The sequence below is a fragment of the Dermacentor silvarum genome, chromosome 7 (assembly GCF_013339745.2).
Source record: "Dermacentor silvarum isolate Dsil-2018 chromosome 7, BIME_Dsil_1.4, whole genome shotgun sequence".
NCBI classification, from domain to species: domain Eukaryota; kingdom Metazoa; phylum Arthropoda; class Arachnida; order Ixodida; family Ixodidae; genus Dermacentor; species Dermacentor silvarum.
Window position 1 is genome coordinate 59,729,546 of NC_051160.1, and position 8,950 is coordinate 59,738,495.

An 8,950-nucleotide genomic window follows, 5' to 3' on the forward strand; every position below is an offset into this window, starting at 1 on the left:
GTCGGCTGTTACGTCACGTCTAGAGTAGTTGTACGCGTGGTACCGTATATAAATGCGCGTACAGCGGGCCTTCAGCGTTTGCAAGGCGCTGCGAAGCCGTACGTCATAGTTATATGGGCTCATGCGCGTCGCGTTGTGTACGATGACGCTTACGCCGGACACGTGGTCTGTGGTACCGCGGAGCTGTGACATGGGGAGCACGTGGTTAGGGGTGGGCTACGTGAATGACGTCAGGCGCGAAAGTCCGCGTATTTTAAGGATAACTGGAAGGCGCCAGGGATTTTTTCTTACGTTGTACCCTTCACCGCCCGCTGTTTTTCTTTCTGCTAACGCTCTTACTCTTCCCTCCGTTGCATTGCCTTACGTTGCTACACTGCCTTTGGTCCATACGCTAAGACTATGCAGTGAAATACTTCTTACATTGACATTCGTGCTTCACTTAGCGCTGCTCTTCATATGTAACTTTCCACTTCTTCTCTTAATCAATCTACTGGACGAGCTTCACTCGATCTTCGTCAGTTCAATACGAAAATAGCGACTTATCGCTTTCTGTCAGCATGAACATTCTTTTATTTCATTAAACATGAGGAATTGGGGTTGGGGAGTGCTCAAGCAATTTGGTCACTTAGGAATGGCAGAGGAAACTGTATGCCATCTTCTTTTTAAAACATTGCTGTTACACTCTATTTGATCAAATGCCTGGCACATTACGTCTTTCGAACAGATTTGTAAAGCCTTAGCATACTCCATAGACACTGTGCCATGGTGCGGTACAAGTTTTGTGGGAAGTTCACGTTGCCCTGACTAATTATCTAGGTGCGATGTCTTGGCTTTGGCGGCTGCATGATGAGCAACGATAACCACGGATAAACGACGCGAAGTACTTCAAATAGCGCCTAAGAAGTTTAAGATCTTTATGGAGTTGGAAAGTACCGCCTAAGCAGCGGAATAGCCCCTCTTCAGGTCTCAATATTCGTTAGTTCGTTCACCTCGTGATATCCAAGTTTTCGATATGTTGTGACACCTCTGCACCGTCCCCCTTCTTATTCATGGAACTCTGATTATACTTATACAAGGTATAAACCAAGGAAGTTTAAAAAGTATAAACGCGACTTTTCTTTTTTGCAGGACGAAGAGAGAAGGGTTACGGATAACCATTGAAATGGGTGCAGGTCGTGCCTGAAATTGGAGAATCTGCAAAAAAAAAAAAAAAAAAAAGCGTCTTCCGCATGCGTGCCTGCAACACCTTGTATTCCCCGAAGGATCAGTTATAGCCCGCAAAGAAACTTCACATCTCCTTCTCTCATTCTTAAGAGAGACTGGTTTGATGGACATATGGTGAAACACTGCAGTGAAATTGTAAGAGACTAAGAGTCGCTCGGGCGGAGCAATTGCCGGCCTTGATCGCCAGGCTAAACCCACCTGTTGCTACAATCCACCACCACCAAGTTCGAAACGTGAAGAGAATGATGTGGTGCACTGTTTAAGCCAGTTGATAATAACTCTTGAAATCGACACTGTAGCATAGTCATTCATGGATTCCCTGAAGGAGCTTGGTATCGACGTTCTGATATACTCGTAGAGTGGGCCCAACGAAACGTCTAACATTCGTGAGTCGCGACCATCACAAAACTCACGCGTTCGCAGCATATTATAGAAAAGTTAAAATACACTCCCTCAATACGAAGAGGCGTTCATATATTGAGATGCCACTATACAAATTTGAACCGTTAGGTTCACCGGTGGGTTAGCTGGAAGGCGGATGGGAACATTGGAAGGTCTTGCCTCATTCCAAATTTGACTGAACAGCGGTATTCAACGTCTTAGCGTATGCAACTTACGCCAGAGCCAAAGTGTTATGAGAGATGAGAACGAGTGAAAAGAAGACGAGGAGAAAGGCCTAACAATGGCAAGTCAAGCAGAAGCAAGGAAGACAGACGCGTGGAGTCACACTTAAACGCTAACTAAAAACAAAGAAGTTTGCCAGTTCAAAGCATCTTCCCCGAATGTTTATTGTCCTTTTATATCATAAATCCACCCTTACCTTCTTTTTTAAATTTTGAGGTATATGGATGTAGGTGCGGCGTATAGTTGGCTCAATAACATGTTGGTCTGATTAGTGTATACCATTTCCTCGGCACTCGCGACACGTGGATTTGAACAAAACCACTGAAGCGCTGCGCTAGAAGTAAAGCCAAAAGACCGAAAGGTCACGTGTGTAAGTGAAAGTGAGAAAAAAAAAAAACTGTCGCGCGTCGCCCCTCTCACCTATACCGACGTCAGTCGGCGACACGAATGCCAGCATCCTTAGCAGTGCTCCTATGCGGTGCAGCCAACATTCGCGACCTAATTAATTATGCAACCGTTTTTGCTAGCAAAGTATATATGCCCATACCGGGAAAACATGTTGACCACTCCTGTATAAGCATGTGTCCCGACCTGGTGACGTGCACGGACATCGTGTGACGTAACGACGGAAACCAAACGTCACGCGTGACATTGCAAACGCTGTGCTGGAGCCCCGTCGGGCGCACTCCTCTGACGCATGTCCTCCGCACCTCCGGCATCACGCGTGATAATGAGACATGATCCTCTGCCGGCATTGACTCCCCTCTGCGGTACGCCGCTGGTAGCAGCGAAGAAACAATGTGCGTTTGCAACAGTGGGACGTGCCGCTGTGAAATAAACAGCTTTGACGTCGACGGGCCGCTTCGGTCGGGTGGGAACGCGGGCCAGAATTGGCATGTCGCGGAATAAACGCTAGAGGAGGCTGCGTGGAGTAGCCGATCAACCGGAACAAGCCCGCAATTAGGACGTCACCCCGCAACCCTTATATAGAGGCCTCTTCAGTGTGCGTGTTGTGCTCCCAGTATAGTGTGCGCAGGTGCAGGCATGTTATCTGTTGGTTAACACTCACGCTTTATGTATCCGCCCGGAGGAAGACAGGAAATAAGGCTCCCGCCCGGTAGAGCTCGTCCTGAAATCCAGTTCTAGCGGTGGCCGCGTACACCGATTGCCTCGCCGCCTTGTACCTGATAGAAGACAGGAGAAATCAGAGTGTCGATGGCGAGCCGGCATCTTTGAGGTCGCGCATATATATATAGCTAAAACCCTCTCACGAGAGACGAGTATATATGCATTGTGTTTGGTGCTATAAGCGTGGTGCGAATTACAAGACGTTGGCGGTAAAGTGGCTGCTATAGGGTAGCGAAAAGTTCGTAGCCGAATAATTTAGGTGTACTAACAGTAGCAGAATTTAGTAGTAATTCGTAGCCGAATTATTTAGCTGTAACAGTGCGGGCGTAAAGAGAGAGAGAGAGAGAATAAACTTTAATAAAAAGAGCACGCGAGCGTAGGTAGCTCCCCCGCTCTGCAGTGGGTGGCCCCCTCAGTCCAGGAGTCCAGCGGCCTTAGCTGCCCTTCTCGCTGCGGGCGCAAACGTTACAAATGAAGAGGCTGAACATGAATGTTCGGGAAAGTAGGTTTTTGTTGATTCCTGGTGTCTTTCCTTATTCTTTTGCACGGCGTCGGATGCAGCATTAAAGTTAAGCTCGAAAACATCTCAAGGCCGTATTATTTGGCTGCTCGAGCCTTTCTGGACGGGCAGAGCACACAGTCGAGAGACACCTTGGTGAAAAAAACATGAGTGTGGTGTCGAGGAAGTGAGGTTCAAATGAACTATCATTCACTTCATAAATTCTGTTAGTGGTGGTATTCAGTGACTTTCGGTTGCCAAGATTGCAGTTGAAAGTATTGCTAACTGAGAGATATGTTTTTCGTACACGTCAGCGTGAAAGGCCAAGTAACAGCAACTCTTCCCAGGAACTCGGCACTAACTTCCGGCTTGTTTAGTATAACACCCACCGCGGTAGCTTAGTGGCTATATGTGCTGCGCGGCTGAGCTCAAGGTCGCCGGGTTCGACCCTTGCAGCTGTGGCTGTATGTCGATGGGGGCGAAATGCAAGAACGCCCGCGTGGATCTAAGTGCACGTTGAAGAACCCCGGGTTGTCAAAATTATTCCGGAATTTCCCCACTATGGCGTGCCTTATAATCGCGTCGCGGTTTTGGCAGGTAAAACCGCAGGATGTAAATTGTTTTGCCTGTTTAGCAGTGTGCGGAAAACATATTTTTGGCGCGATTATTAAGCTGATGGCAGTGAGTTCCATGCAATGTCGACAGAAATTGCTGGATTAAAGTATGGGCTACTGGATGAAGTGTTAGGAAGAAAGACCGTGGAGGATCAGAGGAAAAAGACAAAGTACACGACGGGGTACGTGCGAAGTCCGATGCAAGAAGGCCTCAGCTGGTCTACATTTAGGTTGAAATGCTAATTAGTGAATTCGGACTCAATGGTGGATGAAGTAGGCGACACGAAAAAGGAAGTCACCAATGTATAATACCGGGGGACGTTGTAACCGAAATGATTATTTTGAGATTTTGAGTGTTATTTGCGGTCAGAGCACACTAATCAACCTGGACAGCCTAGTGAGCAGCACAGCGGTAATGCCAGCTATGTTGCAAAGCGTTGTAGCAACTCCGATCTAGGAGTGCGACCTTCAAAAGTTTCAGATACCTGAAGCTACGACCTGGACCTATGTATGTGAAGTCCCCCAAAGAGATGACATTCGGAACGGCTTCGTCAAAAGGAGGGTCAAGGCGCATACATCACAGTTTATGTTCAATTGGCAAGACACAGGAACTTTGGTATTTTAATAAGAAGACAGAACTGTAGTAAGTCGGTTCATTGAAGCTGGAGACAAGAACAAAGAGTGATCAATAACAACAAGAAAAATAACGTGTCGAGATATCATTGAGGGTGATGTGACAGCCAAAAAAAAAAAAAAAACTGAATAAGAAGTTTAAAAAACAAACAATAAAGCACGTTTAAGAAACAAACAATATCAGGCAACGCAAAGGTCCGCCGAAAAGAAATGGTGCATATTGACAGTACAAATGGTGTAGTGTAGATAAGTTGCATAGCCAATGCTCTAAGTGTAACTTTTAGCAAGGTATCACGCACTGTGATGGAAGTGATTATCAGCAGTGCTATTCCCATCGACATCTAAAAGCTCAACTGCCAGTGCAAATTCACGAACTATCAATCTGGGTTCTATGGTGATTGCAATGATGTCAACATACATCCCCTGTCACAAACAACTTGACCACGAATGTGTCTACATAAAGAAAAAAAGTTTGTTAAGAAATTTCAGGCTATGGCATGATTTGTTCTGAGTTCAAACATCTAATAATGAAGTGGACATAATTGCGATGTTTTTGATGATGGTGACCACTAGTGGCCACTTTTTGTTGATGAACTTCGGCCATAATAAATTAAGTCTTGCTTCACAGGCCAATGTCCTTATGTTTACATAGTTTATATCAGATTTTCGCCGCCGCATTTCATATTTATGCTGTTGGACACAAGACGCCTGCCTGATTGTGGTCACGAAGTGATTTGCTCATTCATGGCACCAACATTGCTTCAGAAGTCCGGAGCTATTACTCAAAGCTACGACTCCCATTTCTTTGGCTTGGCTGCCAAGCGTGGACCAGACAAAGCGCCTAAATAAGATGCATATATATGTCATTTCGCAACGTAACAGTAGAACCGTCGAATGAAGTGTCGCATAAAATGTCATACGAATTATGCGTGGGACGCCATGTGTGAGTAGTAAACATCCGTTGTCGTCGCTTTTTCATGAAATTGCAAGCAAAAAAAAAAAAAAAAAGGGGGGGGGGGGGCAAGCAGAAAGCTTAAAAATCTTCTGCTGTAGTTTATCATTCGCGCTGCGACAACGTCGAAGCCCGTGTTCGGCAAATTTTCCAGTTGCGATTTGCAGCATCAGAACAGGCACACCGTAGAGAAAGAAAGAAAGAAAGAGAGAGAGAAAGAAAGAAAGAAAGAAAGAAAGAAAGAAAGAAAGAAAGAAAGAAAGAAAGAAAGAAAGAAAGAAAGAAAGAAAGAAAGGTGATGAAACTTGCGTAACAAACATTTGAATATTCAACATTAGCGGTGATATTTAGGCGCACGCATGCACATAGAGTTTAGTAGCACATTATATCTCCGCTTAAAACAAATTGAGTGATCAGATGACGTATTTACAAAAGCTTTTCATATTGGTCGTCCGGTAAGATGACGTCGCTGCCTCACTATCCCAGACCATCAATACAATATTTACCATGATACTTCATGTGACTTTGGACTGAACGTGCGTGAACATGCCGCGTCCGTCCTTCGCAATAAGCCGTGAGAACACCTAGCAAACAAGTAGGTCAGCCCAACTTTTATTAGTGCGCCAGGTTGGCCATCTAAGACAAAGAGCAACAGGGAAGATGGCGTTGCCGTAATAGCTGATGGTTTACTATATCGCTAACGGCACACGACTATACTACGTGAAGGTAGATTGGAAATGCTTGGATTAAACAAATAAATAACGAAATAAATAAATTGATCACACAATAAATGTATCAATCAATCAATCAATCAATCAATCAATCAATATTGTGAGTTCACCAAAATGGCAAATAGGACCAAAGGCGGCTACAGAAATCGTCGGCACAGCAATCATAGAGGAGCACGGAAATAAAGAAGCAAATAAAAAGGAAGCCACGCGTGGCACAGCAAAAACAACAGAGTTTCGACATTGTCGAGCACCCGCTAGTCTGCCTCAAGGACTCGCTAGACAGAAAGGTTGGCTAACGGCGACAAACAGGCTTGTCAACTATTGGCAACCACAATTACAACGCATTCTGGGGAAAGCGTTGACGCCTGCACGTGGTTCCACTTGACTCCGGCTTGAATCTGCGGCTGAGAATTCCATAGGGTCCAGCAACGGCGACCACCATGCAATTCAGCGTCCATCTAGCCCTCTCACTTCGAACCATGGGCTTTTCTGTGCGTGCAGGAAGCATGCCAACGGTGAAACGCGTGCATATTCAATCAATGCACAAAAGGTCCCGCGCTTACGCAGGTTCAGCCTATCCTGTTGTGCTTTTCGGTTTACGAGCTACGAGTTGACGTGTTGTGCCATTTGGCAACGTTTGGCAGTCAGTGTAAGTCTGCCCAATGCCGAAAACTTTGAGCACCCAGGAGCCTTTTAATCGCAGCCACGAAACATAAAATTGAAGTATCCAAGAGAGCGTATTTAAGGTCTGTGTTCCAGGTTGCATGTGCATAGCGAAGGAGAGGCTGCACTCAAAGTACCGATCCATCCCGTACGAGAGAAAGCCGAACAGTAAAGGCCATGTTGTGCAGGTAATGTTGAGTTCAAGGTGTCCCAGAAAGGCGCATGCTTGCTTCAGAAGTGGGCTTATTGCGGTCAAGGCCGCTCTTAACAAAGATAGCCCCACCTACAGAACACCACGGTGCGTTTAATGTATTTCTAACTTTTTCATTTAGTGCAACCTCGTTCCTTGAGCAGAGTGATGTAATGTGTGCTACTGAGTCATTAAGGACCCATTGCGCCCGCAAGTGTCGCCGCGATCAACTATTGGTGATACAGGCAAGCTTGACTGCTGATGATGTCGGTTGTCATAGAAGGTCTGACACATTATAAGGAAGCGCTAACCCACTGTTTGCCGATATGTTGACGCACAGCGGTGCAATGTAGCCCCCTCAACTAAAGCCATTTGTAATGTACAGAGGTAATTCCCCCTCTCCCGTTCTCTGAAAGTTTCAACGAGAGCAGCAACAACGGTAGCAATAATGACTGCCACCCTACTAACATCACACTCTGGAGGCACGAAAGGGTTTGTCAAGAAAGAAGTAACAACAGGAACGTACACGTATACCATCCGGACACCGTGTATGAAAGGTGGGATGCCTCGTAGTGAAGCAGATGAGAGGAGACGGTAGGAGCAGATGCCAAGGGATTGAACGAAACTTCATTGGCGTTTACTCCCCCCGACATCTCTCACCTATACGTTGAAGAGGAGATACATGATCGCCTTTAAAGCGTATATGCTTTATGGTTTTGCAAGTTCCCGGATGGACCACATCGACGTGTTTACGTGCCACCCCGACGATAAGGCTGCGACATCGGGTACAATGATAATGGCAGAACAGCACAGTATGCCTTTCTACGGACCAGAAATAGTTAGACAAAGCGAGACAACCAGTGAGGACAAGGCCATAGAAAGCACTGTCCGTGATGTCAAACTACCGGCAGCAGAATCTGCAGATGGTAAAGATGGCGGATAATAGCACCTCTTATGTTCTGTTTGTGACGAACGCGAGACAGAGTGCGATATATTTCATGTAACTAAAGACACAAATGAAACGCAGCAGGGGTGGACACAACTTCCTGTCTAGCAGTGATTACCGAATGCAGACACATGGAATTCTAAAAAGATTATCTGGTGGAATATGGGGCGATAGAGCCTATGGTTGTAATTGCAGCTGCCCTTGTTCCATACAGCATGAAAAGAAGTAGAAGCGTCAGTGTGGCTTGGTTAATGACCATATCCACGGTGCGTATGCGGCTGCGTACATGAAGTCTTCGGAAAAATGGTAAAAAGACAGGAGTTCAGCGTTAATAATTTTCCTATGGTATGTTTTGTGCTCAAGATGCTTCTTCAGAACGGTGTCGCTCTATATTAGGCACGCAATGCCAGTCCACTGAGCGTTCTTGACGACGAGCTCTGTCACATAGCAACCGCACCGCCATGAGTCTTTGGATTGAAAGGGTCAATGGAACAAAATACTGTCATGATCCTACACGGCATCAATACCGAGGCAGTGATTCAGGCTGGTTGGCTTGTCATACTGGGATCCGGTAAGTAGGGCTAAAAAGACAAGGAAATAATAAGAACGGCATAGCGCTGCGTGTTGTCGTTCTTATATACCTGCCCTTTTCTATTTAGCGCTACACAGGATAGCAGTACCAAGCTAAGGCAAGATAGGAAGCATGCTGAGCGAAAGTTTGTGTAAGTAGCGAACCACGAGAAAAT